General features: G+C 42.1%; 1 protein-coding gene across 1 annotated transcript in view; it reads left to right on the top strand.

Moving 5' to 3' along the window:
- EDC3 (enhancer of mRNA decapping 3) overlaps window positions 1–18,798 on the top strand; it is a 439,215-nt gene that overhangs the window by 329,474 nt on the left and 90,943 nt on the right.

Below are 18,798 nucleotides of genomic sequence, written 5' to 3' on the forward strand. Positions count from 1 at the left end.
GTACTAACTACTCTCGATGATTGTGACTCTTTGGTGATTCCAGAGAAGTTGTGCAAAATGGACAAATTCTTAGAGGTCCCAGTGCATGCTGATGCCTTTCCGATACCCAAGAGGGTGGCGGACATAGTGACTAAGGAGTGGGAGAAGCCAGGTATACCTTTTGTTCCACCTCCTATATTTAAGAAAATGTTCCCCATTGTCGACCCCAGAAGGGACGCATGGCAAACGGTCCCTAAGGTTGAGGGGGCAGTTTCAACGTTAGCTAAGCGCACAACTATTCCTATTGAGGACAGTTGCGCTTTCAAAGATCCTATGGATAAAAAATTGGAAGGATTGCTTAAAAAGATATTTGTTCAGCAAGGTTTCCTTCTTCAACCCATTTCGTGCATTATTCCTGTCACCACCACAGCGTATTTTTGGTTCGAAGAACTAGAAAATTCACTCCAAAAGGAGACTCCATATGATGAAGTCATGGACAGAATTCACGCACTAAAGTTGGCTAATTCCTTTATTTTGGATGCCGCTTTCCAATTGGCTAAGTTAGCGGCGAAAAATTCAGGTTTTGCAATAGTGGTGCGCAGAGCGCTTTGGCTAAAATCTTGGTCGGCGGATGTGTCGTCCAAAACTAAATTGCTTAATATTCCTTTCAAGGGTAAGACCCTTTTCGGGCTGGAATTGAAAGAGATTATTTCAGACATTACTGGTGGAAAGGGCCATGCCCTCCCACAGGAGAGGCCTTTCAAGGCTAAGAACAAATCTAATTTTCGTTCCTTTTGCAATTTCAGGAACGGACCGATTCCTAACTCTGCAGCCTCTAGACAAGAAGGCAACACTTCCCAGCCTAATCCAGCATGGAAACCATTGCAAGGCTGGAACAAGGGTAAACAGGCCAAGAAGCCTGCTGCTGCTACCAAGACAGCATGAAGGGGTAGCCCCCGATCCGGGACCGGATCTAGTAGGGGGCAGACTTTCTCTCTTTGCTCAGGCTTGGGCAAGAGATGTTCCGGATCCCTGGGCACTAGAAATAGTCTCTCAGGGGTATCTTCTAGAGTTCAAGGAACTTCCTCAAAGGGGAAGGTTCCACATGTCTCGCTTATCTTCAGACCAGATAAAGAGACAGGCATTCTTACATTGCGTAGGAGACCTATTAAAGATGGGAGTGATACACCCAGTTCCAACAGCGGAACAAGGTCTGGGGTTTTACTCAAACCTGTTTGTTGTTCCCAAAAAAGAGGGAACTTTCAGGCCAATTCTGGATCTAAAAATTCTAAACAAATTTCTCAGAGTTCCATCATTCAAAATGGAAACCATTCTGACAATTTTACCAACAATCCAGGAGGGTCAATATATGACTACCGTGGACTTAAAGGATGCGTACCTACATATTCCTATCCACAAGGATCATCATCGGTTCCTGAGGTTCGCCTTTCTGGACAACATTACCAGTTCGTGGCTCTTCCATTCGGTTTAGCCACTGCTCCCAGAATTTTCACGAAGGTGCTAGGGTCCCTTTTAGCGGTACTAAGACCGAAGGGCATTGCTGTAGCACCTTACCTAGACGACATTCTAATCCAAGCGTCGTCCCTTTCCAAAGCAAGGGCTCATACAGACATTGTTCTAGCCTTTCTCAGGTCTCACGGGTGGAAGGTGAACGTAGAAAAGAGTTCCCTGTCTCCGTCCACAAGGGTTCCCTTTTTGGGAACAATAATAGATTCTGTAGAAATGAAGATTTTCCTGACAGAGGTCAGAAAATTAAAGCTTCTAAACGCTTGTCAAGTTCTTCAATCTATTCCTCAGCCTTCCATAGCTCAGTGCATGGAGGTAATAGGATTAATGGTTGCAGCAATGGATGTAGTTCCTTTTGCTCGAATTCATCTAAGACCATTACAACTGTGCATGCTCAAACAGTGAAATGGGGATTATGCAGACTTGTCTCCCCAGATTCAAGTAGACCAGGTAACCCGAGACTCACTCCGCTGGTGGTTGACTCAGGATCACCTGTCTCAGGGAATGAGTTTCCGCAGTCCAGAGTGGGTCATCGTCATGACCGACGCCAGTCTCTTAGGCTGGGGTGCGGTCTGGGGCTCCCTGAAAGCTCAGGGTCTTTGGTCTCGGGAAGAGTCTCTCCTCCCGATAAACATTTTGGAACTGAGAGCGATATTCAATGCGCTCCTGGCCTGGCCTCACTTAGCGAAGGCCAGATTCATAAGATTTCAGTCGGACAACATGACTGTAGCGTACATCAATCATCAAGGGGAACAAAGAGTTCCTTGGCGATGAGAGAGGTATCCAAGATCATCAAATGGGCGGAGGATCACTCCTGCCACCTATCTGCAATTCACATCCCAGGAGTAGACAACTGGGAGGCGGATTATCTGAGTCGTCAGACTTTCCATCCGGGGGAGTGGGAACTCCACCCGGAGGTCTTTGCCCAGTTAACGCAACTATGGGGCACTCCAGATATGGATCTGATGGCGTCTCGTCAGAACTCCAAGGTTCCTCGATACGGTTCCAGATCCAGGGATCCCAAGGCGACACTAGTGGATGCATTAGTGGCGCCTTGGTCGTTCAACCTAGCTTATGTGTTTCCAACGTTCCCTCTCCTTCCCAGGCTTGTAGCCAGGATCAAACAGGAGAAGGCCTCGGTAATTCTAATAGCTCCTGCATGGCCACGCAGGACTTGGTATGCAGACCTGGTGAATATGTCATCGGCTCCACCATGGAAGCTACCTTTGAGACAGGATCTTTTAGTACAAGGTCCATTCGAACATCCAAATCTAGTCTCTCTGCAACTGACTGCTTGGAAATTGAATGCTTGATTCTATCTAAGCGTGGGTTTTCAGATTCAGTTATAGATACTCTGGTTCAAGCCAGAAAACCTGTAACTAGGAAAATTTACCATAAGATATGGCAAAAATATATCCGTTGGTGTGAATCCAAGGGATTCTCTTGGAGTAAAATTAAAATTCCTAGGATACTTTCCTTTCTCCAAGAGGGTTTGGATAAAGGTTTGTCAGCTAGTTCCTTAAAAGGACAGATATCTGCTCTGTCTGTTTTGTTACACAAACGTCTGGCAGCAGTGCCAGATGTACAGGCATTTGTACAGGCGTTAGTTAGAATCAAGCCTGTCTACAGACCCATGACTCCTCCTTGGAGTCTAAATTTAGTTCTTTCAGTTCTTCAGGGGGTTCCGTTTGAACCCATGCATTCCATAGATATTAAGTTACTATCTTGGAAAGTTCTGTTTTTGGTTGCTATTTCTTCTGCTAGAAGAGTTTCTGAATTATCTGCTTTGCAGTGTACTTCTCCCTATCTGGTATTCCATACAGATGAGGTAGTTTTACGTACCAAGCCTGGTTTTCTTCCAAAGGTAGTTTCTAACAGGAATATTAACCAGGAAATAGTTGTTCCTTCTCTGTGTCCGAATCCAGTTTCGATGAAGGAACGTTTGTTACACAACCTAGATGTGGTCCGTGCTTTAAAATTCTATTTAGAAGCAACAAAGGATTTCAGACAGACATCATCCTTGTTTGTCGTGTATTCTGGTAAGAGGAGAGGGCAGAAAGCTACTGCTACCTCTTTCTTTTTGGCTGAAAAGCATCATCCGATTGGCTTATGAGACTGCCGGACGGCAGCCTCCTGAACGAATTACAGCTCATTCTACTAGAGCTGTGGCTTCCACATGGGCCTTCAAGAACGAGGCTTCTGTTGATCAGATCTGTAAGGCAGCGACTTGGTCTTCTCTGCATACGTTTGCCAAATTTTACAAATTTGATACTTATGCTTCTTCGGAGGCTGTTTTTGGGAGAAAGGTTTTGCAAGCTGTGGTGCCTTCCGTTTAGGTAACCTGACTTGTTCCCTCCCTTCATCCGTGTCCTAAAGCTTTGGTATTGGTTCCCACAAGTAAGGATGAAGCCGTGGACCAGACACACCAATGTAGGAGAAAACAGAATTTATGTTTACCTGATAAATTTCTTTCTCCTACAGTGTGTCCGGTCCACGGCCCGCCCTGGCTTTTAGTCAGGTTTAAAAAAAAATTCTTTCATACACTACAGTCACCACGGCACCCTATAGTTTCTCCTTTTTCTCCTAACCGTTGGTCGAATGACTGGGGGGCGGAGCCAGAGAGGGGGGCTATATGGACAGCTCTTGCTGTGTGCTCTTTGCCATTTCCTGTAGGGGAAGAGAATATCCCACAAGTAAGGATGAAGCCGTGGACCGGACACACCGTAGGAGAAAGAAATTTATCAGGTAAACATAAATTCTGTTTTCTTAATAAGAACAATCTCATCTCAGAATACCAATAAGTATATTTTGCAATCAATGAGAAAAGGTAGACCAGCTTTGCTAGAGTAATGGTATTTCACGCCCAGCAACCAGTTACAAGTCAGCTCAGCAGCATCTGTCTTCTCCTATCTTGCATTAAGCTTATATGTGTTTCCATCATAGGTGAGGAATATGGGTGGCCCTTTTCGGAAAACCTGCTTTGTTATTGGCCCTTACGGAGCTGATCATGCCATTGGTTACCTGGGAAGTCTTATCGGATTGGCTCTTGGAAATTTAATTTTTAACAGCCAAAAAGCCTTCTGGCTGTAATTCTCGCATCACAACACCGGGGGCAGAGTGACAAACACAGCAATACATTTACTATCCAACATTTTTAACAATTCAATATTTCTATGAATTGGTTATTGATTGGACCATAACTTCCTGCATCAATCACTCACAATATTAATTATATATGGGGCAGCATCATATAATTTTTCTGATTATTTTAATATGAAACATCATGTGTCTTTAACATTATATTATATTAAAGCAATTTATACTGCTAATTATTCTGAAATTAATGGCATTTATACATCTGTTATATATATTCATACAAATACAGCATGTTATACATTTCTAACAAATTCTGAATGCATGAATCTTGTCTATGGTCCATCTGAAATAAAAATAAGTGTGATTAATCATTTCTTTTTAGGTCCACAAATATTCTTAAAAACACAGAGGCTAAGACATTGTATGCTTTCAATACAATGTCTTAGCCTCTGTGTTTTTAAGAATATTTGTGGACCTAAAAAGAAATGATTAATCACACTTATTTTTATTTCAGATGGACCATAGACAAGATTCATGCATTCAGAATTTGTTAGAAATGTTAACATGCTGTATTTGTATGAATATATATAACAGATGTATAAATGCCATTAATTTCAGAATAATTAGCAGTATAAATTGCTTTAATATAATATAATGTTAGACACATGATGTTTCATATTAAAATAATCAGAAAAATTATATGATGCTGCCCCATATATAATTAATATTGTGAGTGATTGATGCAGGAAGTTATGGTCCAATCAATAACCAATTCATAGAAATATTGAATTGTTAAAAATGTTGGATAGTAAATGTATTGCTGTGTTTGTCACTCTGCCCCCGGTGTTGTGATGCGAGAATTACAGCCAGAAGGCTTTTTGGCTGTTAAAAATTAAATTTCCAAGAGCCAATCCGATAAGACTTCCCAGGTAACCAATCATTTCTATGCAGTATCTTGTAGTTGTCTGTTCTCTGCATATGGAAACTTCACAGTGGACAATTTACACATGGCTGTTAAGTCATTTCTTCAACCAACACTGCTCCTCCCCACAAATCTCATCCTACCTTAAAGAAAATTTCCAGACACTTCGTCTTCACTCACTGTATGGGGTAAAGAGTGCTCTGAAGTTTGCACTGCCTAATAAAGGAGCAAATGTTTTAGTGTCAGAGGGAAACTTTAATTACAAACTGGTATGGACTTCATTTTCACACCCTAGCTAGAAATGTCTCTTTTGAAATGATCTCTGAGTGTCCTGTGTAATTGAAAGAAGTGGGTGAGGACTGACTATGGGTTTTAAATCAATCCTTTACATCAGAATTGCTATTCTACAGCACATCTGAAAAAAATATACGGCCTCATATATACACACATCCTTTTTATATTATTTTCATATATATGTATTAGTATATATACATATATGTCATTGACCTGTACCCTGACATACTTAAATCCCAACATTCAACTCTCTCTGTCATGGTGGTTGGACCATCATCGGATCGTTCAAGGGGACTCTCTTGCTCGTCCTACCTGGACTGTGATCTCAACAGACGCAAGTCTCACAGGTTGGGGAGCTGTCTGGGGGTCTCTGATTGCACAAGAGGTTTGGAAAACTCAAGAGGCGAGGTTACCAATCAATATTTTAGAACTTCGTGCTATCTTTAGAGCTATTCAGGCTTGGCCTCTGTTAAAGATATAATTTTTAATTCGTTTTCAGACAGACAATATTACAACAGTGGCATATGGCAATCATCATGGAGGGACTCACAGATCTTTAGCAATGAAAGAAGTATCTCGGATACTTTCTTGTGCAGAGTCCAACTCTTGTCTAATCTCTGCGATTCATATTCCAGGAGTAGACATTTGGGAAGCGGATTATCTCAGTCGTCAGACTTTGCATCTGGGGCAGATGTGTTTCATCAGATTGTACAAATGTGGGGTCTTCCAGAAATAGATTTGATGGCCTCTCGTTTAAACAAGAAACTTCCCAGATATCTTTCCAGATCCAAGGATCCTCGGGCAGAGATGGTGGATGCTTTAGCAGTTCCTTGGTTTTGCCAACCTGCTTACATTTTTCCACCACTAGTTCTTCTTCCAAGGGTGATCTCCAAGATCATAATGGAACAATCTCATGTGTTTCTGATAGCACCAGCATGGCCTCACAGGTTCTGGTATGTGGATCTTGTCCGGATGTCTATTTGCCAACCTTGGCCACTTCCTTTAAGACCAGACCTTCTGTCTCAAGGGCCGTTTTTCCATCAGGATCTCAAATCTCTAAATTTGAAGGTATGGAAATTGAATGCTTAGTTCTTAGTCATAGAGGTTTCTCCAACTCCGTGATTAACACTATGTTACAGGCTTATTAATCTGTTTAAAGGTATATTTATTATCGGGTTTGGAAAACCTATATTTTATGGTGCTCCTCTCATAATTTTTCTTGGCATTCTTTTAGAATTCCTCAGATTTTACAGTTTATTCAGGGTGGTTTGGATAAGGGTTTGTCTGCACATACTTTGAAAGGACAAATCTCTGCTCTTTCTGTTTTATTTCATAGAAAGATTGCTAAACTTCTTGATATTCACTGTTTTGTTTAGGCTTTGGTTCGCATCAAACCTGTTAAGTCTATTTCTCCTCCTTGGAGTCTTAATTTGGTTTTAAGGACTTTGCAGGCTCCTCCTTTTGAGCCTATGCATTCTTTGGATATTAAACTACCTTCTTGGAAAGTGTTTTCTTTTAGCTATCTCTTCTGCTAGAAGAGTTTGAGTTGTCGGTTCTCTTGTGAGCCTCCTTATCTGATATTCCAACAACCTAAGGTTGGGAATTCTAACAACATTAGTAGGGAAATTGTTGTTCCTTCTTTGTGTCCTAATCCTAATAATTCTTTTGAGAGATCTCTACATTCTTTGGATGTGGTAAGAGCTTTGAAATACTATGTTGAGGCTACTAAGGATTTCAGAAAGACTTCTAGTTTATTCGTTATTTTTTTTTTTGGTTCCAGGAAAGGTCAGAAAGCTTCTGCCATTTCTTTGGCATCTTGGTTAAAACTTTTTATTCACAAGGCTTATTTGGAGGTGGGACAGTCTCCTCTTCAAAGAATTACAGCTCATTCTACGAGATCAGTTGCCACTTCTTGGGCTTTCAAGAATGGAGCTTCAGTTGATCAGATTTGCAAAGCAGCAACTTGGTCTTCTTTGCATACATTTACAAAATGTTATCATTTTGATGCATTTGCTTCCTCAGAAGCAGACTTTGGTAGAAAAGTTCTTCAAGCTTGTCTTGATTCCTTTGCCTATCATTTTAGTTTTTTGAAATTTAAGAAAACTTAATTATTATTTGGATTTTATTTTTTTTCAGCGGAAATAGCTGTTTTTATTTTATCCCTCCCTCTTTAGTGACTCTGGAGTTCCACATCTTGGGTATTATATCCCATACGTCACTAGCTCATGGACTCTTGCCACTTATATGAAAGAAAACATAATTTATGTAAGAACTTACCTGATAAATTAATTTATTTCATAGTGGCAAGAGTCCATGAGACCCACCCTATTTTTTGGTGGTTATGATTTTTTTTATAAAAGCACATTATTTTTCCAGTTCCTCTTTTTGTATGCTTTTTTACTCCTTTTTACACCTCACTACTTGGCTATACGTTAAAACTGAGGTATATGTGTGGTTGGAGGTGTATTTATAGGCATTTTGAGGTTTGGGAAATGTTGCCCCCTCCTGGTAGGAATGTATATCCCATACGTCACTAGCTCATGGACTCTTGCCACTATAAAATAAATGAATTTATCAGGTAAGTTCTTACATAAATTATGTTTTTAGTTCCTTTAGTAACTTCAAAGGCCACAAGTCTTTTTCTCCCTTTTCCAAGCAGGAACAGTCCAAGTTCTCTTGGAAGCCCAATCAGTCTTGGGACAAGGGGAAGCAATCAAAGAAGCCTTCAGCTGAGTCTAAGTCAGCATTGGCCCCTGATCCGGGATCGGATCAAGTGGGGGTCAGACTTTCCCTGTTTTGTAAAGCATGGATACGAGATGTCCCAGATCCTTGAGCTGTGGATGTAGTATCTCAGGGTTGCAAAATAGAATTAAAAACTTTTCCTCCCAGGGGCAGATTCCTCCTCTCAATATTATCTGCAGACCAGGTAAAAAGAGAGGCATTCTTGAACTGCGTTTAGGACCTTTCCTCCCTGGGAGTGATTGTTCCAGTAAGGGAACATGGTCTTGGATTCTATTCAAATCTGTTTGTGGTTTCCAAAAAAGAGGGAACTTTTCGACCCATTTTAGACCTAAAGTGCCTCAACAAGTTTCTCAGGGTACCGTCCTTCAAAATGGAAACCATTTGTTCCATTGTTCCAAAAGGGTCAGTTCATGACGACCATAGACCTGAAGGATGCATATCTTTATGTTCCCATCCACAAGGATCATTACAAGTTCCTGAGATTTGCCTTTCTAGACAATCACTTTCAGTTTGTGGTTCTGGGGGCTCTTTTGGTAGTGATTGCAGTGGCCTCCTACCTGGACGACATATTGGTTCAGGCGCCATCTTTCTCAACAAGCAAACTTTCATACAGAGATCTTGTTGTCTTTCCTACGTTCCCACGGATGGAAAGTGAATCTTGAGAAGAGTTCCCTTGTCCCAGCTACAAGGGTGGTTTTATTAGAATCCATAATAGATTCCCTATCTATGAATTTTTTTCTGACAGAGGTCAGAAAATCCAAGATTCTTTCCTCTTGCTTCTCTCTTCAGTCTACTGTTCGGCCATCAGTAGCTCAATTTATGGAGGTAATTGGTCTGATGGTCGCTTCCATGGACATCATTCCCTTTGCCCAATTCTATTTGTGAGCTATGCAGTTATGCATGCTCAGACAATGGAACAGAAACCATTCGGATCTGCCTCAGAGGATAGCTCTAGTCTAGACCAGTTGACAAGAGACTCTCTCCCATGGTGGCTTTCTCAGAAACATCTGTCTCAGGGCACATGCTTCCGGAGACCTTCCTGGGTGATCGTGACCACGGATGCCAGCCTGCTGGGGAGCAGTCTGGGACTCAGAGGCGCAGGGACTATAGACTCGGGAGGAGTCTGCTCTCTCCATAAACATATTGGAGTTGAGAGCGGTTTACAATGCTCTGTTGGCTTGGCCTCATTTGTCCTTAGTCCGGTTTATCAGGTTCCAGTCGGACAACTTCTCCTCAGTGACTTACATCAAGCACTAGGGAGGAACTCTGAGTTCCTTAGCCATGAAGGAGGTGGCTCTGATTATTCAGTGAGAGGAAGCTCTCAATTGTTGTCTATCTGCCATACACTTTCCAGTAATGGACAACTGGGAGGCGTATTTCCTGAGCAGACAGACTTTTCATCCCGGGGAGTGGGCTCTCCATCCGGAGGTGTACTCCACTTTAACGCTCAAGTGGGGGGTGCTGGAGTTGGATCTGATGGTGTCTCGCCAGAATGCCAAGGTTCGGTTCAAGGTCAAGAGATTCGCAGGCCGCTCTGAGAGATGTCTGCCGGTTCCTTGGGATTTCGGTCTAGCATATCTGTTTCCTCCATTTGCGCTCCTTCCACGAGTCATGGCTCGTATCAAACAGGAGAGCGCTTTGGTACTTTTAATAGCTCCTGCATGGCCTCACAGGATCTGGTACGCAGACCTAGTGATGTCATCTCTGCCACCTTGGAGGTTGCCTCTGAGGAAGGACCTTCTAACTCGGGGTCCATTCCTCCATCCAAATCTCGTTTCTCTGAAGCTGTTTGCTTGGAGATTAAACGCTTAGTTCTGGCTAAGCGTGGGTTTTTTGAGTCAGTCATTGAGACTATGCTCCAGGCTCGCAAGCCTGTCACTCTTAAAATTTACCATAAAGTATGGCGTAAATACCTTTTTATTGTTGTGAATAAATGCGGATGTGCCAGGTGTTCAATCTTTTTGTCAGACCCTGATCAGAATCAGGCCTGTGTTTAAACCTGTTGCTCCTTCTTGGAGCCTTAACCTTGTTCTTAAAGTTTTGCAACAGGCTCCGTTTGAGCCCATGCATTCCATAGACATTAAGTTATTATCTTGGAAGGTTTTGTTTCTCGTTATTTCTTCTGCTAGTAGAGTTTTTGAACTCTTGTCTTTGCAGTGTGATTTGCCTTACCTTATGTTTCATGCAGATAAGGTGGTCCTGCGTACTAAATTGGGGTTTCTCCCTAAGGTGGTTTCGGATAGAAATTTAATCAGGAAATTGTTGTTCCTTCTCTCTGTCCTAATTCTTCTTCTCTTAAGGAACGCCTTTTGCACAACCTGGATGTTGTGCATGCTCTCCAATCCTCTGGTCAGCAGCCTCCTGAGAGAATTGCAGCTCATTCTACTAGGGCTGTCTTCTCTTCTTGAGCCTTCAAAAATGAAGCTTCTGTGGAACAGATTTGCAAGGCTGCAACTTGGTCCTCTCTGTATAATTTTTTCAAATTGTATACTTTTGCCTCGGCTGAGGCCTCTTTTGGGAGAAAGGTTCTTCAAGCGGTGGGTGGTGCCTTCTGTTTAGGTCTGCCTGTCTTGTTCTCCCTCCCTTTTCATTTGTGTCCTCTAGCTTGGGTATTGGTTCACACTAGTAATTTGAATGACATTGTGGACTCTCCATATCTTAGGAAATAAAACAAAATTCATGCTTACCTGATAAATTTCTTTATTTCCGGATATGGAGAGTCCACGACCCCACCCTTAATTAAGACAGTTATTTCTCTTGTAAGGTGTATCCAGTCCACGGATCATCCATTACTTGGGGATATTCTCCTTCCCAACAGGAAGTTGCAAGAGGACACCCACAGCAGAGCTGTTATATAGCTCCTCCCCTAACTGCCATATCCAGTCATTCTCTTGCAACTCTCAACAAGCATGGAGGTAGTAAGAGAGAGTGGTGAAAATATAGTTAGTTTTTTTCTTCAATCAAAAGTTTGTTATTTTTAAATGGTACCGGAGTTGTACTATTTTATCCCAGGCAGTAAATAGAAGAAGAATCTGCCTAAGTTTTCTATGATCTTAGCAGGTTGTAACTAAGATCCATTGCTGTTCTCACATATATCTGAGGAGAGAGGTAACTTCAGCGGGAGAATGGCGTGCAGGTTACTCTGCTATGAGGTATGTGCAGTTAGAATTTTTTCTAGAAATGGAAATGCTAGAAAATGCTGCTGATACCGGATTAATGTAAGTTAAGCCTGAATACAGTGATTTAATAGCGACTGGTATCATGCTTACTCTCAGGGGTAATACCCTTATAAAATTGCAATATAAAACGTTTGCTGGCATGTTTAATCGTTTTTATATATGCTTTGGTGATAAAAAATCTTTATTGGGGCCTAGTTTTTTCCACATGGCTGGCTTAAATTTTGCCTAGAAACAGTTTCCTGAGGCTTTCCACTGTTGTAGTATGAGTGGGAGGGGCCTATTTTAGCGCTTTTTTTGCGCAGTTAAAATTAGACTGAGACATCCAGCTTCCCTCAGAAGTCCCCTGAATGCTATAGGACATCTCTAAAGGGCTCAAAGGCTTTCCAAAGTCGTTTATTGGGGAAGGTAGGGCCACAGCAGAGCTGTGGCAGTTTTTTGTGACAGTTAAAAAATTTAACTGTTGTGGTTTTTTTGATCCGTTTTTTGAACTAAGGGGTTAATCATCCATTTGCAAGTGGGTGCAATGCTCTGTTAGCTTATTACATACACTGTAAAAATTTCGTTTGATTTACTGCCTTTTTTCACTGTTTTTCAAATTGACAAAATTTGTTTCTCTTAAAGGCACAGTACCGTTTTTTATATTTGCTTGTTAACTTGATTTAAAGTGTTTTCCAAGCTTGCTAGTCTCATTGCTAGTCTGTACAAACATGGCTGACATAGAGGAAACTCCTTGTTCATTATGTTTAAAAGCCATGGTGGAACCCCCTCTTAGAAGGTGTACCAAATGTACTGATTTCACTTTAAGCAATAAAGATCATATTATGTCTTTAAAAAAATTTATCACCAGAGGAATCTGACGAGGGGGAAGTTATGCAGACTAACTCTCCCCACGTATCAGATCCTTTGACTCCCGCTCAAGGGACTCACGCTCAAATGGCGCCAAGTACATCTAGGGCGCCCATAGCGATTACTTTACAAGACATGGCGGCAGTCATGTATAATACACTGTCAGCGGTATTAGCCAGACTACCTGAATTTAGAGGTAAGCGAGATAGCTCTGGGGTTAGACGAAATGCAGAGCATACTGACGCTTTAAGAACCATGTCTGATACTGCCTCACAATATGCAGAAGCTGAGGAAGGAGAGCTTCAGTCTGTGGGTAATGTTTCTGACTCAGGAAAGATACCTGATTCTGATATTTCTACATTTAAATTTAAGCTTGAACACCTCCGCGTGTTGCTCAGGGAGGTTTTAGCTGTTCTGAATGACTGTGATACAATTGCAGTGCCAGAGAAATTGTGTAGACTGGATAAATACTATGCAGTGCCGGTGTGTACTGATGTTTTTCCAATACCTAAAAGGTTTACAGAAATTATTAATAAGGAATGGGATAGACCAGGTGTGCCATTCTCTCCCCCTCCTATTTTTAGAAAAATGTTTCCAATAGACGCCACCACACGGGACTTATGGCAGACAGTCCCTAAGGTGGAGGGAGCAGTTTCTACTCTAGCAAAGCGTACTACTATCCCTGTCGAGGACAGTTGTGCTTTTTTAGATCCAATGGATAAAAAATTAGAAGGTTACCTTAAGAAAATGTTTATTCAACAAGGTTTTATCCTACAGCCCCTTGCATGCATTGCTCCTGTCACTGCTGCTGCGGCGTTCTGGTTTGAGTCTCTGAAAGAGGCTTTACAGGTAGCGACTCCATTGGATGACATACTTGGCAAGCTTAAAGCACTTAAGCTAGCCAATTCTTTTGTTTCTGATGCCATTGTTCATTTGACTAAACTAACGGCTAAGAATTCTGGTTTTGCTATACAGGCGCGCAGGGCGCTATGGCTTAAATCATGGTCAGCTGACGTGACTTCAAAATCTAAGCTGCTTAACATTCCCTTCAAGGGGCAGACCCTATTCGGGCCTGGTTTGAAGGAGATTATTGCTAATATCACTGGAGGAAAAGGTCATGCCCTTCCTCAGGACAGGTCCAAATCAAGGGCCAAACAGTCTAATTTTCGTGCCTTTCGAAACTTCAAGGCAGGTGCGGCATCAACTTCCTCTAATGCAAAACAAGAGGGAACTTTTGCTCAGTCCAAGACGGTCTGGAGACCAAACCAGACCTGGAACAAAGGTAAGCAGGCCAAAAAACCTGCTGCTGCCTCTAAGACAGCATGAAGGAACGGCCCCCTATCCGGTAACGGATCTAGTAGGGGGCAGACTTTCACTCTTCGCCCAGGCGTGGGCAAGAGATGTCCAGGATCCCTGGGCATTGGAAATTATATCCCAGGGATATCTTCTGGACTTCAAAGCTTCCCCCCCCAAAAGGGAGATTTCACCTTTCACAATTATCTGCAAACCAGATAGAGAGAGAGGCATTCTTACACTGTGTACGAGACCTCCTAGTTATGGGAGTGATCCATCCAATTCCAAAGGAGGAACAGGGACAGGGTTTTTACTCAAATCTGTTTGTGGTTCCCAAAAAGAGGGAACCTTCAGACCAATTTTGGATCTAAAGATCTTAAACAAATTCCTCAGAGTACCATCATTCAAGATGGAAACTATTCGTACCATCCTACCTATGATCCAGGAGGGTCAATATATGACTACAGTGGATTTAAAGGATGCTTACCTTCACATTCCGATACACAAAGATCATCATCTGTTTCTCAGGTTTGCCTTTCTAGACAGGCATTACCAGTTTGTAGCTCTTCCCTTTGGATTAGCTACAGCCCCAAGAATCTTTACGAAGGTTCTAGGGTCGCTTCTGGCGGTTCTAAGGCCGCGGGGCATAGCAGTGGCCCCTTATTTAGACGACATCCTGATACAGGCGTCAAACTTCCAAATTGCCAAGTCTCATACGGACGTAGTACTGGCATTTCTGAGGTCGCATGGGTGGAAAGTGAACGAGGAAAAGAGTTCTCTATCCCCACTCACAAGAGTTTCCTTCCTAGGGACTCTGATAGATTCTGTAGAAATGAAAATTTACCTGACGGAGTCCAGGTTATCAAAGCTTCTAAATTCCTGCCGTGTTCTTCATTCCATTCTGCGCCCTTCGGTGGCTCAGTGTATGGAAGTAATCGGCTTAATGGTAGTGGCAATGGACATAGTGCCGTTTGCACGCTTACATCTCAGAACGCTGCAACTATGCATGCTCAGTCAGTGGAACGGGGATTACACAGATTTGTCCCCTCTACTAAATCTGGATCAAGAGAACAGGGATTCTCTTCTCTGGTGGCTATCTTGGGTCCATCTGTCCAAAGGTATGACCTTTCGCAGGCCAGATTGGACAATTGTAACAACAGGTGCCAGCCTGCTAGGTTGGGGTGCAGTCTGGAACTCCCTGAAGGCTCTGGAACTGAGAGAGATATTCAATGCTCTTCAGGCTTGGCCTCAGTTAGCAACTCTGAGGTACATCAGATTTCAGTCGGACAACATCACGACTGTGGCTTACATCAACCATCAAGGGGGAACAAGAAGTTCCCTAGCGATGTTAGAAGTTTCAAAGATAATTCGCTGTGCAGAGATTCACTCTTCACTATCAGCTATCCATATCCCAGGTGTAGAGAACTGGGAGGCGGATTTTCTAAGTCTTCAAACTTTTCATCCGGGGGAGTGGGAACTCCATCCGGAGGTGTTTGCACAATTGATTCATCGTTGGGGCAAACCAGAACTGGATCTCATGGCGTCTCGCCAGAACGCCAAGCTTCCTTGTTACGGATCCAGGTCCAGGGATCCCAAGGCGACGCTGATAGATGCTCTAGCAGCGCCCTAGTCTTTCAACCTGGCTTATGTGTTTCCACCGTTTCCTCTGCTCCCTCGACTGATTGCCAAGATCAAGCAGGAGAGAGCATCAGTGATTTTGATAGCGTCTGCATGGCCACGCAGGACCTGGTATGCAGATCTAGTGGACATGTCATCCTTTCCACCATGGACTCTGCCTCTGAGACAGGACCTTCTACTTCAGGGTCCTTTCAACCATCCAAATCTAATTTCTCTGAGACTGACTGCCTGGAGATTGAACGCTTGGTTTTATCAAAGCGTGGCTTCTCCGAGTCAGTCATTGATACCTTAATACAGGCACGAAAGCCTGTCACCAGGAAAATTTACCATAAGATATGGCGTAAATATCTCTATTGGTGTGAATCCAAGGGTTACTCATGGAGTAAGGTCAGGATTCCCAGGATATTATCCTTTCTCCAAGAAGGTTTGGAAAAAGGTTTGTCATCTAGTTCCTTAAAGGGACAGATTTCTGCTCTGTCTATTCTTTTGCACAAGCGTCTGGCAGATGTTCCAGACGTTCAGGCATTTTGTCAGGCTTTAGTTAGAATCAAGCCTGTGTTTAAACCTGTTGCTCCGCCATGGAGCTTAAATTTGGTTCTTAAGGTTCTTCAAGGAGTTCCGTTTGAACCTCTTCATTCCATAGATATCAAACCTTTATCTTGGAAAGTTATTTTTTTTGGTAGCTATTACCTCGGCTCATAGAGTCTCTGAGTTATCTGCCTTACAATGTGATTCTCCTTATCTGATTTTCCATACGGATAAGGTAGTCCTGCGTACCAAACCTGGGTTTTTACCTAAGGTGGTATCTAACAAGAATATCAATCAAGAGATTGTTGTTCCATCCTTGTGTCCTAATCCTTCTTCAAAGAAGGAACGTCTATTACACAATCTGGACGTGGTTCTTGCTTTAAAGTTTTACTTACAAGCTACTAAAGATTTTCGTCAAACATCTGCTTTGTTTGTTGTCTACTCTGGACAGAGGAGAGGTCAAAAGGCTTTGGCAACCTCTTTCTTTTTGGCTAAGAAGCATAATCCGCTTAGCCTATGAGACTGCTGGACAGCAGGCTCCTGAAAGGATTACAGCTCATTCTACTAGAGCTGTGGATTCCACTTGGGCCTTTAAAAATGAGGCTTCTGTTGAACAGATTTGCAAGGCGGCGACTTGGTCTTCGCTTCATACTTTTTCAAAATTCTACAAATTTGATACTTTTGCTTCTTCGGAGGCTATTTTTGGGAGAAAGGTTTTACAGGCAGTGGTACCTTCCGTTTAAGTATCTGCCTTGTCCCTCCCTTCATCCGTGTACTTTAGCTTTGGTATTGGTATCCCACAAGTAATGGATGATCCGTGGACTGGATACACCTTACAAGAGAAAACACAATTTATGCTTACCTGATAAATTTATTTCTCTTGTGGTGTATCCAGTCCACGGCCCGCCCTGTCATTTTAAGGCAGGTAATTTTTAAATTTAAACTACAGTCACCACTGCACCCTATGATCTCTCCTTTCTCGGCTTGTTTTCGGTCGAATGACTGGATATGGCAGTTAGGGGAGGAGCTATATAACAGCTCTGCTGTGGGTGTCCTCTTGCAACTTCCTGTTGGGAATGAGAATATCCCCCAAGTAATGGATGATTTGTGGACTGGATACACCACAAGAGAAATAAATTTATCAGGTAAGCATAAATTGTGTCTTTTTTTTACCGAACCTCAGGCACCTCTACACCTTTGTGTTTTTCCTTTTTCCATTTCCCTTCGGTTGAATGACTGGGGATTATTGTTAGGGGAGTGACACTTAAGGAGTGATATTCCCACTAGTAAATGGAATGACGTTGTGGACTCTTCATGTCCAGAAAGAAATTTATCAGGTAAGCATAAATTTTCATGTAAATGGCAAGAGACCATGAGCTAGTGATGTATGTGATATACATTCCTACCAGGAGGGGGCAACGTTTCCAAAACCTGAAATGCCTGTAAATACACCTCCCACCACACACATACTTCAGTTTTTACAAACTTTGCCTCCATAGTGGGTGGTGGTGAAGCAAGTTTGTGCTTGATTTTTATGATTTCTTCTATGATAAGCGCTCCTAAGCATTCTGAAGCCCAATTCCTCTCAGAGTACAGTGTTTGTCAGAGGGACGTGAAGAGAGTATTGCCTGTTGATTTTTATGGTTTCACTCATGGGAAATCTTTTCAAGGGTTCTCTGTCGTAGGGATTCATCTCATACCTCCCTTTTCAGATAGACTATTACCTCTGCTGATAGTTTACAGTACTGGTTTGGCTGTCTGCTATATGTGGATGGGTGTCTTCGGTAAGTATGTATCATTATTTAAGACACTCTCAGCTATGTTTGGCGCTTTATGTATTATTATAAAGTTTTAAATATATGTATTTACTTATATTTGCTATGAGTCAGGTATATGTGTATTTCCCTTTGCAGTCTATCAGTTTCAGTATGAGAATCATGTTTAAGGAAGTAATTTTTTTAAATTTTCTTACCTGGGTTTTTTTTTTTTTTTTTTTTTTTTTTTTTTCAATTTGCTGTTATTTATTGCATCATTTTTTGAGCGAAAAAAATTTTGCTGCAAATTTGCATGTCTAGTGTTGCATATTTCATCATTTCCTGCGTCTTTATTGCCGTTAGTTTGGTGCGAAGTCACCAAACTAGCGGCAGATAATACAGTAAAGGTAATAGTTTTTTTAAATAAAGATAGACTTCACTATAACAGGTCCTGAATGCAGTGCCATAATAGCTTACAGTGAAACACTGTTTTAGGAAGCCATTTGCATGAAGCCCATTGCATGAAAGTCTTGGTGCACAGTTCTTGCGCTGATGTGTTTTCAGAGGCAATTTGGAACTCTGCAGTGAGTTTACAGTACTGGTTTGGCTGTCTGCTATATGTGGATGGGTGTCTTCGGTAAGTATGTATCATTATTTAAGACACTCTCAGCTATGCTTGGCGCTTTATGTATTATTATAAAGTTTTAAATATATGTATTTACTTATATTTACTATGAAGCCCATTGCATGAAAGTCTTGGTGCACAGTTCTTGCGCTGATGTGTTTTCAGAGGCAATTTGGAACTCTGCAGTGAGTTATGCTGGAGTGGGCATCCCCACTCTATGAGTTTGCATGTTTTACCACTTCTGGCTTGGCTGTTGTTGCTCCTAGATGCTTCCACATCACAATCAAAGAACTTTGACCATTTCAGATCTATTAGGGTAGAAATTTTATAAACTGACATTTGGCAAAGGTGGCATCTTATGACGGTGTTACTTTT

The sequence above is a fragment of the Bombina bombina genome, chromosome 6 (genome assembly GCF_027579735.1).
Source record: "Bombina bombina isolate aBomBom1 chromosome 6, aBomBom1.pri, whole genome shotgun sequence".
NCBI lineage: Eukaryota > Metazoa > Chordata > Amphibia > Anura > Bombinatoridae > Bombina > Bombina bombina.